The sequence below is a fragment of the Rosa rugosa genome, chromosome 5 (assembly GCF_958449725.1).
Source record: "Rosa rugosa chromosome 5, drRosRugo1.1, whole genome shotgun sequence".
Lineage (NCBI taxonomy): Eukaryota > Viridiplantae > Streptophyta > Magnoliopsida > Rosales > Rosaceae > Rosa > Rosa rugosa.
In genome coordinates, this window is record NC_084824.1 from 25,704,701 (window position 1) to 25,720,674 (window position 15,974).

Genomic DNA, 15,974 nt, shown 5'->3' on the forward strand with positions numbered 1-15,974 from the left:
GGCGCCAGTTTTGGCCATGGTGATATTATTCACTACAACAAAAATCAAAACACACAACACTCATCAGACAACAGATTGAAAATCTACTTTTGTATGTTAACCTAAACTCTATCATACAACGCTACAAATCTATTTCTGTTGTGTGAATGTAAGCAAATTAAAAACCTTCTTTTTAGGAAGATATTGCACAACAGAGTTAAGAATTTTTTGTTGTGTAAGTGGGAGGCATAGAATGGAGGGAAATGAGCACATAATTCCCTCCCAGAACAAGCTCACCAAAATGGAATTTGAACTATCCACACAACAGTTCCTTTTTATCTGTTGTATAACGAAATGTTGTATGAAATTTGACAAACCCTACTAGGTACACCTAGTGCAAGATGCACATATTTGTACAACAGATTGTTATAGTTCTGTTGTTTGAGCATGGAACAAAGTTGCACAGCGCGACAACGTTTCACTCAAATGAAACCTGCGTAGGCACACAGGAGGCAAATTTTCCCTCCCAACCCGCTTTGTCATCTTACACTCACACAACAGTCCTTTCCTTATCTGTTGTTGGAAAAAATTAAAACAAATTGAAGTCTCCCACCAAACAACTTAATTGAAACACCAAACCCGAAAACAACCCCATTTACTCCCTCTAACTAGCAACCCGGCCATATACTCGAAGTAGTCCCTAGCTAACCACTTACACCGTTTCGTTTCTCTTCAGCCTAAAAATCAATCCATAACCCCACTCTCTCGCTGTGCTCCTCCACCCTCTCATTTCACTCCTCGCTCTCTGCGATTCTCTAAGTCGCAAAACCTAACCCCTCTTTTCTTCGATCTCTGGTTTTTGAATTTCAAGATGAGTGAGATTCTCCACATCCAAGGCGGCTAGTGTGGCAACCATATTGGAGCCAAGTCTTGGGAGGTGCTCTCTGTCGAGCACAACATCGGCAGGTATGAAGGCTACGCGCTTCATCTTGAGAGGATCAATGTCTGCTACAACGAGGGCCAGTGGCGCTAGGTACGTGCCCATGGACATCGTCAGATCTAAACCGTACATCCAGATCTTCAAGCTGGAAAACTTCATCTTCGACCTGTACACGCCGAGCACAACTGGGCTAAAGGTCACTACACTGAAGGGGCTGAGTTGATCGACCAAAGGTTTCTCTCCGAAACCCTTTAGTTGATCTAAAATCTTTTTATCTATCCAATTAATTGCTTGAAATGAAATTGATGCTCAATTCTAATCTTTATATCCGTCTGGGTTTATGCTGAACATCTTAAAGTGAAGAGATTTATGATCTGCTGTCTAGCAAGGTGGTGGAGGGTTTGGGTTTGGATGGCCTAAAGGAATGACTGCAATTCTAAGGTAATTTCATGCTCTGGGTCTCTCTTTAGCTTTAGTTTTAATAGGTTGTCATTAATTGTGCTTTTTGTTAGAACTGTAAGTTTGGATTTGGAGGTATTGGTTTTCATTAATTGTGCCTTTTGTTTTGCTTCTACACCTCTCCAGTTCTGACCAGCAACCATATATAATTGACTATTGTGCTACTTGAAAATATGATAGCTTTCTTATATCTGTTTCTTTTTCCAATTTGTTAGGCATATAGGTGACTTTGATTTTTCGTGGTTTGCAGTTTTGGAGCTGCAATATATGGTACCGGTGCAAACAAATTGCAGTGACAGCAAGTGCTTAAAGAGCTAGATGTAAGTATCGGTCAATCTTGCTGGGGGTTTCTATATAGTCATAATTGCTTAAACGGTAATTGATTTTTATGCCCTTCATGTGCTTCTATCTTTTCAGCTGCTAGAAAACCTTTTGATCCAAAACTAAAAGAAGTGATTCATTTGATCCATTAATTGTATTCCTTCATGGAGGCTGGCATACTGTTTCTTTGTCAAGCGTTTCAAAGTCCTTAGCATTTCTCTCTATAATTGGGTCCAACTTGTTACTTGTAAATTATAGGTGAGTTATGATTCTCCTTTCTCTTCTTTTTTCTTGTTAAATCTAAATATATTTGATGTTCAACAAAATTATATTTGATGGCTACCCAACAGTTAGATACCATCCATAAGTTTTACCAAATATCATTTGCAATAGCAATACCTAAGCTCAAACATGTCTGATTAAAGTTGATTTAATGATCATATGCTTACTGTATATGACAAACCTGTTTACATATGTTTGGGTCCTTTAGATATCAGCTTGTATCTTTATGGATTTGCTCCCACTTTCCTGATTTCTGACAAGTTATGATATCAATTTATTTTAGAGCGAGGTTCACTGGAATTTGGTGAGGAAGCACTTCAATCTCTTCCAGGGAATATTGGCTCCCAGGTAATCTTACTTCTGCAATGCTAGCTAGCATGGTGCGTTAATTAGCTTGCCTATTCTCTATCTCAATTTGTGATTATATAGTCCTATTTTTGTGCCATCTCATATATATATTAGTATACCCGCAATTAGGTATTAGCATGTGTGTGACTTTTAGTTCCTAAACTCTTAGTTTCTTCTCTACATGATGTGAAAGATATACTTGTGGTTGTTGATCATGTTATTGACATGGGGCTCGCTAGTCCATCCAAAATTGCTGTTCTTGGTGGTTCTTGTGGTGGCTTTTTAACAACTCACTTAATTGGCCAAGTGTGTAGCTTGCAGAAAGTAGTACTATCTGTTCATATCTCAGATATGCTATATTTTAGAGGGAACTTCTTGTCCCTCATGTTATACTTCTGTTTTGTTAATTAAATATGTTTTTTGAGATATTAACTGTATTTCCGAAGATTTATAGGAACAGAGAGGGCGTACCTCCGATGAACTTGTAGTCTTTTGAATTGTGTTTATGGCTTTGGGGAACATAAAGTCCTGTGGCTACCATTTTTTTCTGTTTTGAAGTAAAAGCAATTAGTTTTACTGACAAAAGCTCCCTTGAATTTATTTAATACACATATTCTTCACTTAGCTATGTACTTGCTAAGAAGTTGTGTGAATTTGCATTTCAGTTATACATCTTTTCAGAACTGTTTGTAATTTTTCAACCTTTTGCAGCTTCGTGGATACAGTCCCAGTCCTTGTTGGTCCAGTGTCCTACTTGTTGCTGTCCAAACCAACAAAGGGTGTTGAAAAGACATTTTCGCTAAAGGAAAGTACATCTTTGCTGGATTGGTTGATGGAAGGAACATTTGAGCTAATGATCTCTCTGCTTCCCTAAGTACATTGCAAGCTCTTGAAGGCATTGTTGGCAAAGGTGATAAAATTTTCTGCAGTTTTTGGTAAATGATGACAAGAAAGTGCATTTCATTAATTATTTATCTGTTCCTTGTAGACCACCTTGTCGTCTTTACCTCCTGCTCTCTTCTTCACACTGCTGTTGATCTTGTTAATGAGACTAAGCTGGACAATGAAATCAAATTGTGGCTCGCCTTTGCTGCCCAGAAAATTGTTGAAGTTAATGCTTTGGCAAAGGTATTGGCTGGTCACAAGGATGAGGTATGCCTTTTATTCTTTCACTACATGCAACTGATCCAGATTTGTTTTGTAAAGCACAAATCATGTCCTGGTTTTATACTTGATTAAAATTGCTAGTATTGATTTATTTTTCCATTACATACAGGTATAGTATCATGCTCTTCTGCTGCAATGTGCAACTTCCAAAGCTTCACAACAAGCTTGGAGGTGATGCAAATTAGAATATAGTGCACAAGATGGTTTGAAATGGTGCAGCTAGGATGCTTTCTTTGATGGTTTTATGGTCTAGAAACTTGCAGCTAGGATGCTTTCTTTGATGGTTTTATGGTCTAGAAACTTGAATGTATGGATAATTTACAAATATATTGGAGCATTGTTTCTATGCAAATATATATGGAGCATTATTTTTGTGCAAATATTTTAGGCAAATAATCGATAATGAACAACGATATGAACTCACACAACATAAAAAACAGAAAGCAGTTGTCCTATTGTTGAATCACACAACGATATAGAAAAATTGTGTTGTACAATTGGTGTAAAATTCAACCTTAATCTCTCATATACAACAGGCAATTGGTTGGTCACAAATATGATTACAACTATCACACCACAGTTATATACAAATATCTGTAGTGGTAAGGATCATCCAATAATAGTTCATAATATTTCTGTTGTCTGATTAGGCAACCAACATCAGTTGGAAACTTAATTATGTTGTGTGAGTAATCATTGAAACAACAAATTGAATGTGCCGCATGCCGTGCATCCAATTTCTGTCATTGTCATGCGCAGATTTGGGACAACGGTTCTATCTTCTGCGTCAACTCTATGATCGACACACAACGGTGATTCACCATTGTCTGAGTGTTGTGATCACACAACACCGAGATAGACGACAGAACTTTGCTCTTGGGACAACGGTTATACACCGTTGTCTGATGCATTTTTTGTAGTAGTGATTCCAACGCCATTGATCCTAGGGACCATGTGTATTGCGTCAATACAACTCAATCAAGAGAGCATCCTCTTCATGGTATTTTATGGAGTACCTGATCAATGGTGATCAAGATATCGAGTTATGAAAGACTTTAAATCTGGCGATGAGGATAAAATGTCGCAGATTTTTATTAGTGTAGTCTTTTATTTTCCAAGAATTATGTAGTGGCAATTATGCCTTAAATCAATAAATAACAATTGTCTTAACTCTTTTTCACTAGGCTCACCCAATTAAGTATGATGTCTAGGAAACTAGTTGAGATTAGTGGTACTTAAGCGAGCTTTGCTCCACCGACATCTCTTCTTACTTTCCTAGTCATGTTTAATTGGAGTTACCGAAAGGATTGAGTGACTACGTTTGTCTAAGTTTGAATTTTATTTTGGATTAGATTTTGGTCAAGAAACTTTGATGTAATCATTGGCTATTATTAATAAAGTATCGATTATTCTATTTCATGTCTTGGACATATCTTAAATTCGAACTTTATTATTTTAAAGATATAAGAGCCAATGGTTTTTATATGGAAACACATTGTGAGAATGGACAAGAGTTCATTTGCATCACCTCTAATGACTACGGATATAAACGAGTTTTAGAGAAACTTATGTGTCGTTTTAGTGGGTTGTACGCAACCACTATTTGAATCATTGAATTAAACCATGTCATGAGAGATGACTTATGGGATTTCGACACATATAGGCTTTGGCATGACCGTTTGGGACACCCAGGTCGTGACATGATGATCCGTATATTAAAGACTTCACACGGACATCCATTCTTCAGAATGAAGAGAAGTAAGAATCAAAAATTGATTCGAGGAGAAGCATGGCACACCCATGTGCCTCACAGCGCCGCCACCATGCTAGACCGGCCACCAATGGCCGGCACCGCCTACCCCCTGCAACCATCACTTGGCTTTGACGCCAAGAACTCTAATTCAACTCCTCTTTCTACTTCTAAAGTCAATTGTGACTTCATGTCTCAACCAAAATTCTCATTGTTACTTCTAAAGCCCACCTTTCGTTCTGTAAAGCCTGCTCTTTAGGATCGAGACCATCCTATGCAAAGGACACTAAGGAACTAATTCCATTCTTACATAGAATCCAAGGGGATTCTGTGGATCGATTCAACCAACTTGCGGACTGCTTAGATGTTTTATGGTGTTGGTTGATGTGCGGACACGCTGGTCACGTGTTGCGCTATCGTCCACTCATAATGCTGCTTATGATAAACTCCTGGCCCAGATCATATGGCTACGGGCTCACTACCCGGATGATCACATTCAGTCAATTCGACTTGATAATGCTAGAGAGTTTATGTCACGCCCCGAATTTTGAATAATTAAATTCAAATCCGAAATGCGAGAACAAACACAAGAAAACACATATAGAAAATTTTTCATTTAAACTAAGCAACAAACAAACTAAACTCACAATGTCAATACCGACTCATTTTTTAGAGTCACATATTACATTACAATAGTTTACAAATTAAACTGTATATCAATTCAACGTGTAACCACTCTCACCAACTCACTACACAGCGGAAGACTACAAGTAAAAGCGCCCTTCTACACCACGTGACGGAAAGTCCACCTCAGCTTCGATAACGATCACCCGATATTCTAACCTGCACAATAACCCCTACACCATAGAATAGTGCACCGGGAATGTAAACAACAAACCCGGTAAGCTTTTCAGCCCGTATGAGTAAACTCAATTAAAGTGACTCACGTCACTCATGCTTATAATTTCTCAGCTCGTGAGATAATTAAAGCAACAATATTTAATTCCACAAAATACAACCAAACATCAAGTTCATATCATATCATATCATATCATCACAACGACAAATCACACTCACTTCCCTTCAACATAAAGCATTTGTCAAAACGATGACCTCACAACTCATTTCCCAATCACTACAGATCACAACCCACAACTGTACCCACAATAAGAATTAAGCAAAATCAGTAATCCCTGCATAGAAACTTAGTTCAGGAGATCACATGAAAACAAACAAAAGAAATCATATAAATCCCTGCATAAAGTTTAGTTCAGGAATTAACATTAAAATAAACAATACAAAAAGCGGTAATCCCTGCATATAACTTAGTTCAGGAGATTACATAAAAACAAACAAAAGAAATCATATAAATCCCTGCATAGAGTTTAGTTCAGGAATTTACATTAAAACAAACAATACAAAAAGCGGTAATCCCTGCATATAACTTAGTTCAGGAGATTACATAAAAACAAACAAATCAAAAGGTAGTAATCCCAGCATATAACTTAGTTCTGGAGATTACATTTAAAGAAAACAACAGAATTCATAGAAATCCCAATCTCACGTAAACACAAACGAAAAACCCCAAAAACCTTCTCTGAACTACGACAGACTCGAGCTCAACTGAATCGTAACCTGTCACCTCTGCCGAGGTTCAACCTTACGACCAAACTTCAGACCCTTCGGTCCTCAAAATAGAAACTGAATCGTAACCTGTCACCTCTGCCGAGGTTCAACCTTACGATCAAACTTCGGACCCTTTGGTCCTCAGAATAGAAATCCAGGTTACCACTATAACCTTCAAACTTCAAACCTTTCGGTCATCAGAATAGAAATCCAGGTTACCACTGTAACCTTCAAACTTCAGACCTTTCGGTCCTCAGAATAGAAATCCAGGTTACCACTGTAACCTTCAAACTTCGGACCACTTGGCCCTCAGAATAGAAATCCAGGTTACCACTGTAACCTTCAAACTTCAGACCCTTCGGTCCTCAGAATAAACCCAGGTTTACCACTGAAACCTTCTGACTCACAATTGTCACATCACAACTCCAAATAACTCTTTCAACAATATAACCATCAACATATACATATCACAACGCCACTCCATCCATATATATATTCCACGTAAATATATATATATATATATATATATATATATATATATATATATATATATATATATATATATAGTCATTCACGCAGGAATGACCACTAATACCAACTATAATTTTATAAATTATTTCTCTCGAAAATCATTTTATATCAAAACATTGTTTTAACCTACCCATAAACCGTTGTCGATCAAGTTCATATATTTTAAAACAAATAATTTGTTTCGAAAATGATTTAACAATTAAACAAGTAATTCCGAGTAATAAATAAATCCGTTCGTAAATGAACCACGTGAGATTTACTCACCTCCATATCCTGCTGCGTCTTCACACGCCATATGAGATACACAAGCATAACAATCCGTCTAAACAACTTTGTCAAACACATAATAAAATACAACCTCGATTTAGTATCCGAAACACTAAAAACAATTAATTTCCGAACTCCCAAATCAATCCAACCATCCAAAAGTAACGCCAATCGAGGCGAAACTTCATCCAAGACCACCCGAGGTCTCCGGAATACTTATACGATCAACACAACAAAACTACAAGTCGATCGGACGGCCAAATCCTCACGGATAGAAAACCGATCGAACCGAAAACCCTAAAACTTGGAAAATTCATAACTTGCTCATACGATTTCCAAAAATTACAAACTATATATCGAAATGCTCGTATCGACGAGTAGATCGCACTGAGGAGCAGAAAATGCCCCAGAGGTGGCCGGAAGCCGGTGGAAACCACCACCACAGTGGCGGCACCGCCACCAAACCAAAGTCAAAATTTGACAAAACGTCCAACATGAAAGTTCTTCATCCCAACTCCAATTGAAACATTCATAACTAGTACAAAGTCAGAGTCAAAGGCATTGGGCCGGAATTTACCTCGCAAGTTCAGAAATTCGAAGAACCCTAGATTCCAAATCTTCAAAATTCGACCTCCACACTTTGAATCGTTGCAAGCCGCTTGGAGGGAAGCATCAACGTCCAATGGGCTAGAAAAGCCCTCAAATAACTCGAGCTATAGTGGTCGGAGATGGGAGAACCAATGCCGGCGATTTAAGGCGATCTGCAGCTCCACCGTGCAACTTCTCGGCCTTGTAGCGTCGTCTACGGTGCTTCCCACGACGAATCACCACCGCAGACGTGTAGAGGGGACTGAGGAGAGCAGGATTCCCTTTGGAATCGAAGCAAAAGGTGGCCGGAGGAGGAAGAAATCGGCCGGTGAAGGTGAGAGGTCGATCGGCTCGGGGAGAGAGAAAACTTTCCGAAAATGGAAAGTTGGGATTTTTCTGATATTTTCGGATTTTTTTCCTATTTAACCAAAATGAAAACTTTTTCCAAAGGTCATAATTTCTTCATACGAACTCCGATTTCCACGTTCCACATGTCCATGAACTCGTATCGACTTGCTCTACGACTTTCGTGAAGGAAGTTCTCACAGAATCTAAACGTATAAAAAGTCAACTTTTGTGAACCCCCTAAAACTTGCACTTCGAATAATTATTCGTCAGAAAATAATTCCACTCCACCCTCGAACCACGAAATCGTACAAAGGAACACTTTATTAATCCTAGGAAACATTTAGGAATTAATAACAAATTTCCGAGGTCTCACAGTTTACATCGAAAATTTTCAATGACTATTGCATATCATTGGGAATTGATATTAGGCATCATATTCCCATGTACACACCCCAATGGTCTCGCTGAAAAGCCACCATTAAACAACTACGATGGTAGCCTGGACATTGGTAATGAGTACAAATATTTCCGCTTGGGGTCATGCAATATCGCATGCAGCTATGCTAATTCGTCTACGATCCATAGCCACTCAACCTTTGTTTACGTTACAGCTAGTGACTGGGTGCGAGTCTAATATCTCGTATTTATGCATATTTGAGCGTGCGGTTTATGTGCTAATCGCGCCGCCACAGCGCATCAAAATGGGTCATTGCAACGAATGCATATTTGTGTTGGATATAAATCTCAAACAATAAGTCCACTATGTAGAACACCTGACAAACGATCTATTTACCGCTAGATTTGTGGATTGTCACTTTGATGAGACAGTCTTCCCGTCGTTAGGGGGAGATTAGAACGTCAACATTCAACAGTATGTGTCATCTTGATCCCCTAAAAGTGACGAGATCACATATACCTGCTGCAAACATGAATCCCCAGTATTCATTTGGCCCATGAATCAATAGACAAATGGAGGCCCGCCTTGCCCGATGGATAAAAGCCCGGGCCGTTGGTATTGATAAACATCGATTCCAACAGATGAGCATACGATTCCAAAATTGGTCCGTTTGGATAAAAGCCCGGGCCGTTGAGCATATGTGATCTCGACAAATTGATCACATGTGATCTCGGAGCCCGGGCCGTTGGTATTGATATTTGATATTTGTGATAAATCAGTGAGTTCGAACGGGTCATAATTAGGCGGGCCTCCGTTCGAACTCACTGATTTATCAAAAATATCAAATATCACTTAACTCACGTTGATCTCAGTGCGACAATTCCTACTTCTCTAGATCATGTTGAAGCCAAATGGCCCTTGAAGATATTCGAATAACTAAAATCAAAGAAGGTCGAAATCTCTTAATAATAGGAAAAGAAAACAAAGATTTGATTTTATTGATATCAAGTGAAAAGTTTTACTCAAAAAAAAAAAAGCATGTAATGAACTCAGTGCGACAATCAATGTGATTTATTCCCTCACCTCTCTGCGAAGCAACATTGGACCAAAACTAGAGGCAGCAACAGTGGCCAAACTCGCATCACCCTCGAGGATGATCATGTGCTAGAATTGTCCCACATAAGTTTTTCTCCTCAATATCACGATTGTTTGAATGATGGCACATGGAAAAAGCTGCACATGAGGAACGGGTAGCATAACTATTTTGGAAGAAATAAAACTCCGCAGCCTCGAGTTCGGTGGAGAGGACCGGATTGCCATCAAGATCGTCGGAGATGTAAACTTGAAACACAGCTACACGTGTATGATAAAAACCCATAAAATCCTTGCCGATGTACACCAACCACATTCGGCCACCATCACACTTGCCCATAACACAGTTACTGACGAGTAAAAAAGGACAGAATATCCCCTGAAGCTCATGTAGGTCTCGAAACAGCTTGGGGATACCATTCGGATCCAACTGATAAGCAGTGAGCTCATGGTATTTTACACCAATTAAAAAGCCCTCAAATTCTACAACAGCCATAAACACAGACTGGTTGTTCCCTTCGTCCTCCTCTTCCTCCTTTTTCTCTGGCCATTGTTCCCATTTCTCTTGGTGAATGTCAAAAAGGTTTAAACCCGACTTTGTATTGCGAGTTACAAGCTTGTGACCCCAAGCAGAGTGACGATATAAACTTAATGAGTTATCACAGTAGGGAGGACGGGGGAGCTCTTTCCAAATTTGGTGAAGGGGATCAAAAACCTTGAAAAGGGGTGGATGATGATCCATATCTTCCTCATCGCCCAAGTATGATGTTCTGGCCATAACATAGATTTTGTCCTCCAGGGTGAAAACTTTAGGACCAGACAAGGTCTTTGGATCAATCAATCTCGGATCAATTAACCTCCTTGGAATGGTACGGTCGTTGCAGAGACTGATGGTTGGACCCTCTGAAGCATTAGGATCAAACGCAAAAACATCTAAATTGGGCACACGAGAATCATCATGCCGGCGTACCCTTTCACGGTCATCACGATAATCATTTTCAGAATTATATACTTCACTGCCACCGGAATCATCATCAGAATCAGAATCCTTTATTTCAGGGTTACACGTTCTTGTGAATTTACCCCCCAACATATACACTTTGGAACCCACAACTATAGGTTGCATTCCCTGCGGAATAGTTGTCTTTAGACGATAGTCACCATCAGGATAATAATCATGCACAACTTCAAACTGAGGCTTTGGAGAATTCCTTTTGCAGAATTCATCAATATTTAGACGGCATATTCGATCGTCCGTCATCAAGTACAAAAACCAATCCTTCTTTGGCGGTGGTGCTTGCATCGGCATCTAATTCAATGAATATTAAAACTTTGGATCTATCAAGTACTAGTGCAGAAGCGGTAGTGATCGAGGAGAAGAAGGATGTAGCTAGGGTTTGTACCTTTTTTTTCGTTTTTGTTTTTGGATGGCTAGGGTTTTCTATGTGGGAGCAACATGCGTTATTTATAGGTTTCATCGATGACCCAACCCAAGTCTATGAGTTCTAGTGGGATTATAATTAGGGGCCGTGACCACTTACCCAATTTTAGTCTAAAAATTGTCCACTTACTCCACCAAGAGTTTTTTAACCTCAATTACCCAATCTAAAATTCATTGACAGTATTGCCCTCATTAACTACTCCCCTTAGACCACCGAGCAAACCCGAACATTAGCCAGCCCACACTCTTCTCTCCAAAATTTCCGACTGGCCTCAGCTCACCTCCCTCCTCCGTTCGTCGATCGAGACCCGGAGCTCTTCTCCATCCTCCTCTCGCTTCTCAGAACCGGAAATCTGCAATCAAAGGCCAAATCTTTGAACCTCTAAGACCTAATGAGTGGCTGGGTAGATCGATATCTGGAGGAGCACTGGTGTCCAGCGGCGATGCGTGCAGAGGCGCTGGGCAGAGCACGCTAGGCACCGGGGGCCGAGGGCTGGGCAGAGAGGTGGCGGGTGGGATGCTACGTCGTCGCTGATCTGGGTACTGCGACGATGGGGGGCTGACGAATCCGATCTGGGTGCGACAACGGTGCAGAGCAGTCGTCGTGAGGTCGAGATCGGGTCTCAAGGGCAGCGCGGAGATCAATTGCTCTGGTCCTGCTGTTGGGTGCGGAGATCAGTTTCTCTTCGCTGAGAATCGTGTCGGAATCGTGCCGGAATCAGGCTGGAGAAGCATGGGTGTCCACAGGGGAAGTTTGGGTGGCCGGAGAAAAATTCTGTTTTTTTTTTTTTCTGATCTCGATGGGAAGAGCTCCGAGAATGGGGAAGGAAAAAAAAGAAAAAAAAAAGTGAACGTTTACAATTGAACATATAAATTGATCAATTGTGTCTGTAGTGTATTCATTTTGGTTCACTTGAGGGCAATAATATGATTATTGGAGGGTAATAATATGATTATTGGGGCAATAATATGAGTATTGGAGGGCAATAATAAGATTACTGAGGGGCAATAAAATGTTTATTGGGGCAATAATAAGAGTATTTGGGGGCAATAATAAAGTTATTTATTTAGATAAACCTCCGAAATCTTTCAAAATTCAAAACATCTTCATTTTTCACTAATTATTGATCCCCGATAACAAGTTTATTGGGGGGCAATAATAAGATTATTGGGAGGTAATAAAATCAGACGCCGGAATCCGGTCACCAGTCCGGCAATCGGATTCGAGATTCCGGTGACCATTCGCCGGAATCCGGTCACCGGTTGCCGGAGACCGCGGCCGGCCACTGGTCATCGGAGCACAGCAAGGTGGAGAATGACTTCTCTCTCTAAGTGAGAAAGAAGGAGAGGGCAAAAAAGTCCCAAAAAAAATTAAAAATAATAAAAAAAGAATTAATTGGGTGTTAGGGAAATAATCCCTTAGAGTGTTTTAAATGGGGTTTAAAAAAAGTTAGTGGAGCAAGTGGGCAATTTGGTGCCTAAAATTGGGTAAACTATCATTTCCCCTTATAATTATGCTGCCCACTCAAAGATGGGTTTATAAGCCAGATTAACATCAACAATTTTTTAATCCACGCAATTCATTTTGGGTCTTTCTATTTAAACCCAGCAAAGTTCTAAGTATACCCAGCATCTAAAAATTTATTCTGTAATTTCCCAACTTACCCTTGTTTTGAATCGCCAAATGAAAAACTCAAACCCAACTCAACGCTCTTCCCCTTAAACTCTTTCCACAGTCCTCCATCTCCAAATATGTTCTCCATAAACAAAGTAAGAAGATGGTATATTTATACCGAATCTTTATATGCAATCTAAATGAACTTGATATAATTCTTTTTTTTTTTTAACCATCTTGCAAATTCAATATCAAGCGAACGTTCAATTAAAATACAAAACAAGATCCATTTACCATATCACTACTACCAAATGCAAACTTGAATTAAGTAAATTACAAACCACAAGCATAAAGCTTCTATTACCTTAGAACCTCCTTCCTTGTGGACCCCGTCCATATCCTTGGCTAGGAACCACAACCTGCGGCTCAACTTCTGATACCCCAGGAATTTCAGACATGCCAAGAGCCGAAAACATGTCAATGCTCTCCTTATCGACCTTGATGTTATCCTGATAGCAGACTCTTCAGGTACAAAGTACGTGCGATGTTCACCCTCTTCTCCTGCAGTTTCAGTGTGATTGCGATACGGTGCTGGGTGTGATTAAGGGTAAAGATGGAAAATAAAAAATAAATTTAAAATGCTGGGTATACTTAGAAATTTGCTGGGTCCAAATAGAAAGACCCTTCTTTTTTTCAATTTCTTGAGTCGGCTAAAACCTATCTTTTGCTCTCTCAACTTAGAGTGGTCATATATCTCTCTTCCATTGCACCATGGCTTCCTTCAGTATACTTGATGTTCATGTGCATGCTCAATAAAAAAGATGAGTTGCATCATATCAAGAAACAATCAGAAGAAGATGAATCTTACGGAAATATGCAAATCCTTGAACAAAAAAAATATTTAGATTGTGGATGTGATATATCTTTAGCTGTTTACCACTTTTCCATACATGATCTGATCACCATACACAATTATGTCACCAATCAGAACTATTTATTCTACCAAATTGACCAGCGTTGTTGTATATAATATGTATTCTGGACATAGATATTCATTTAAATGGAAGCTATTGAAGCAAACTGGAAAGGTGGCCCAAATATGGCACGGACAGGTTTTTCCATCAATGGAGTTGGAACAATTAGTCGCGGACACAAATCTGACTCTATTACTCAATAGCCACTGCTAACCGTCCCCAAATAGAGTCAATGGGGAAGAATTGATGGGTGTGGCTAACTGGCTATAGGCCCGATATCTAGTAGTGAATTTACCATAGTAATGCTATTATGCAAGCCATTGAATGTCGTTTAAATTGGAACCTCTTCAACTAAATGCTGCGCGCATTACCATTTCTAAATAACTTCACTGCTACTAATTGTAGAGGAACTATTATCCAAGCAGTCATGGAGACGAACAAAAGGGATGTCAAAAGACTGGATCGTATTAAAAACTTGCAAGCAAACCACGTCTGCATATTGCACTATCGCAGCATTTCCCACCATAAACCTGAATAACGTACATGCACAACAGAAGAGAGGCTAGCTAGTAATCTCCCAATTTCTGCAAATAGAATTAATGCAGAAACTAGGGAGATAAAGAAAAGAAGTAGAAACAGACATCACATTTTATTGATGAAAAGTTTATTCTACAAAAGTCTCATCACAAGAATCAAGCATAATTTTGACACCAATATATCATGGTGCATAAGTGAAAGCCAAGCTAATAAATCTATCGAACTTAAAAAATTGTGCAGCCTCAAGATCTGCACAGAGGACTTGATTTCCATCATAGTCATTAGAGATGAAAACACGAAACAGCGCTACCCGCGCATGCCAAAATTGCATACTATCCTGCGCAGAATACACCAGCCACATACGGTCACCATCATATTTACCAAGAAAACAGTCGGAGACAAGTAAACAAGAGCTAAATATCTCTTGCAGCTCGTGTAGCACCTTTGAGAGTTTGGGAATCCCATTCGAATCCAAATGGTAAGCAACAAGTTCTTGGCGCTTATAAGGCATGCCAATTAAAAATCCCTGGAATTCTGCCACAACCCTAAAACCCTCATCAAGGATTGCACTGATATTCTTGGCATCCTCCCATTTCTCTTGGTGAGTGTCAAAAATGTATGTGCCGGGGTTCTTCTTTTTTTTCTTTGCCTTGGTGCGAATAATGAGCTTGTGGCCCCAAGAGAAGTAGTTACACACATAAGGCTCGGTGTCACGTGATGATATATTATAGCAGGGGGGATGAGGGAGGTGTTTCCAGGATTGTTTGAGGGGATCAAAAACCTTAAAAAGTGGTGGCCGATCATCATCATTAAGTTCTTCTGCGTCCCCCAAGTATGGTCTTTTTGCCAGAACATAGATCTTATCCTCAAGAGCAATCGTGATAGGAATGGTTTTGGTCCGTGGATCAATCAACCTGGGAATGGAACCTTCACATTGGCAGAGGGTGATAGAAGGACACTCTTCTGTTTCATAATTGTGATTAAAATTAAATGCATAAATATCTAAGTTGGGCATTGCAAAACATCTCCCATGTGCATCACTATGGATTCTTCGATCGAGTCTTTGACCGCCAACCAGATATACTTTTGATCCCACAGTTAAATGTTTTATTCTGCTGGGAATTGTACTAGGACGACCTTCTGGATAGAAATCATGTACAACTCCGAACTTAGACATGAAAGAGCTCTTCTTTTTGCAGAATTTGTTAATATTTATGCTGCATAGTCGATCCCCCATATCCAAATACAAAAACCAATCCTTGGTCTTCAAATTATCATGGCACAAGGCAGAAGCTGAGTAAACTAGAGTGGT

The 15,974-nt window shown here is 39.6% G+C and overlaps 1 long non-coding RNA gene across 3 annotated transcripts; it reads left to right on the top strand.

The window, feature by feature from the left end:
- The first annotated feature begins 631 nt into the window (after positions 1-631).
- Positions 632-3,837, top strand: LOC133710497 (uncharacterized). Of its 3 annotated transcripts, none has more exons than XR_009846713.1 (8): positions 632-1,152; positions 1,278-1,360; positions 1,629-1,698; positions 1,796-1,957; positions 2,265-2,329; positions 3,041-3,239; positions 3,318-3,481; positions 3,606-3,837. It is a non-coding gene; the product is annotated as an uncharacterized LOC133710497 (long non-coding RNA). The 3 variants fall into 3 exon arrangements; XR_009846714.1 differs by having other exon boundaries at positions 632-1,115; XR_009846715.1 differs by having other exon boundaries at positions 632-1,012.
- Positions 3,838-15,974: the final 12,137 nt, after the last annotated feature.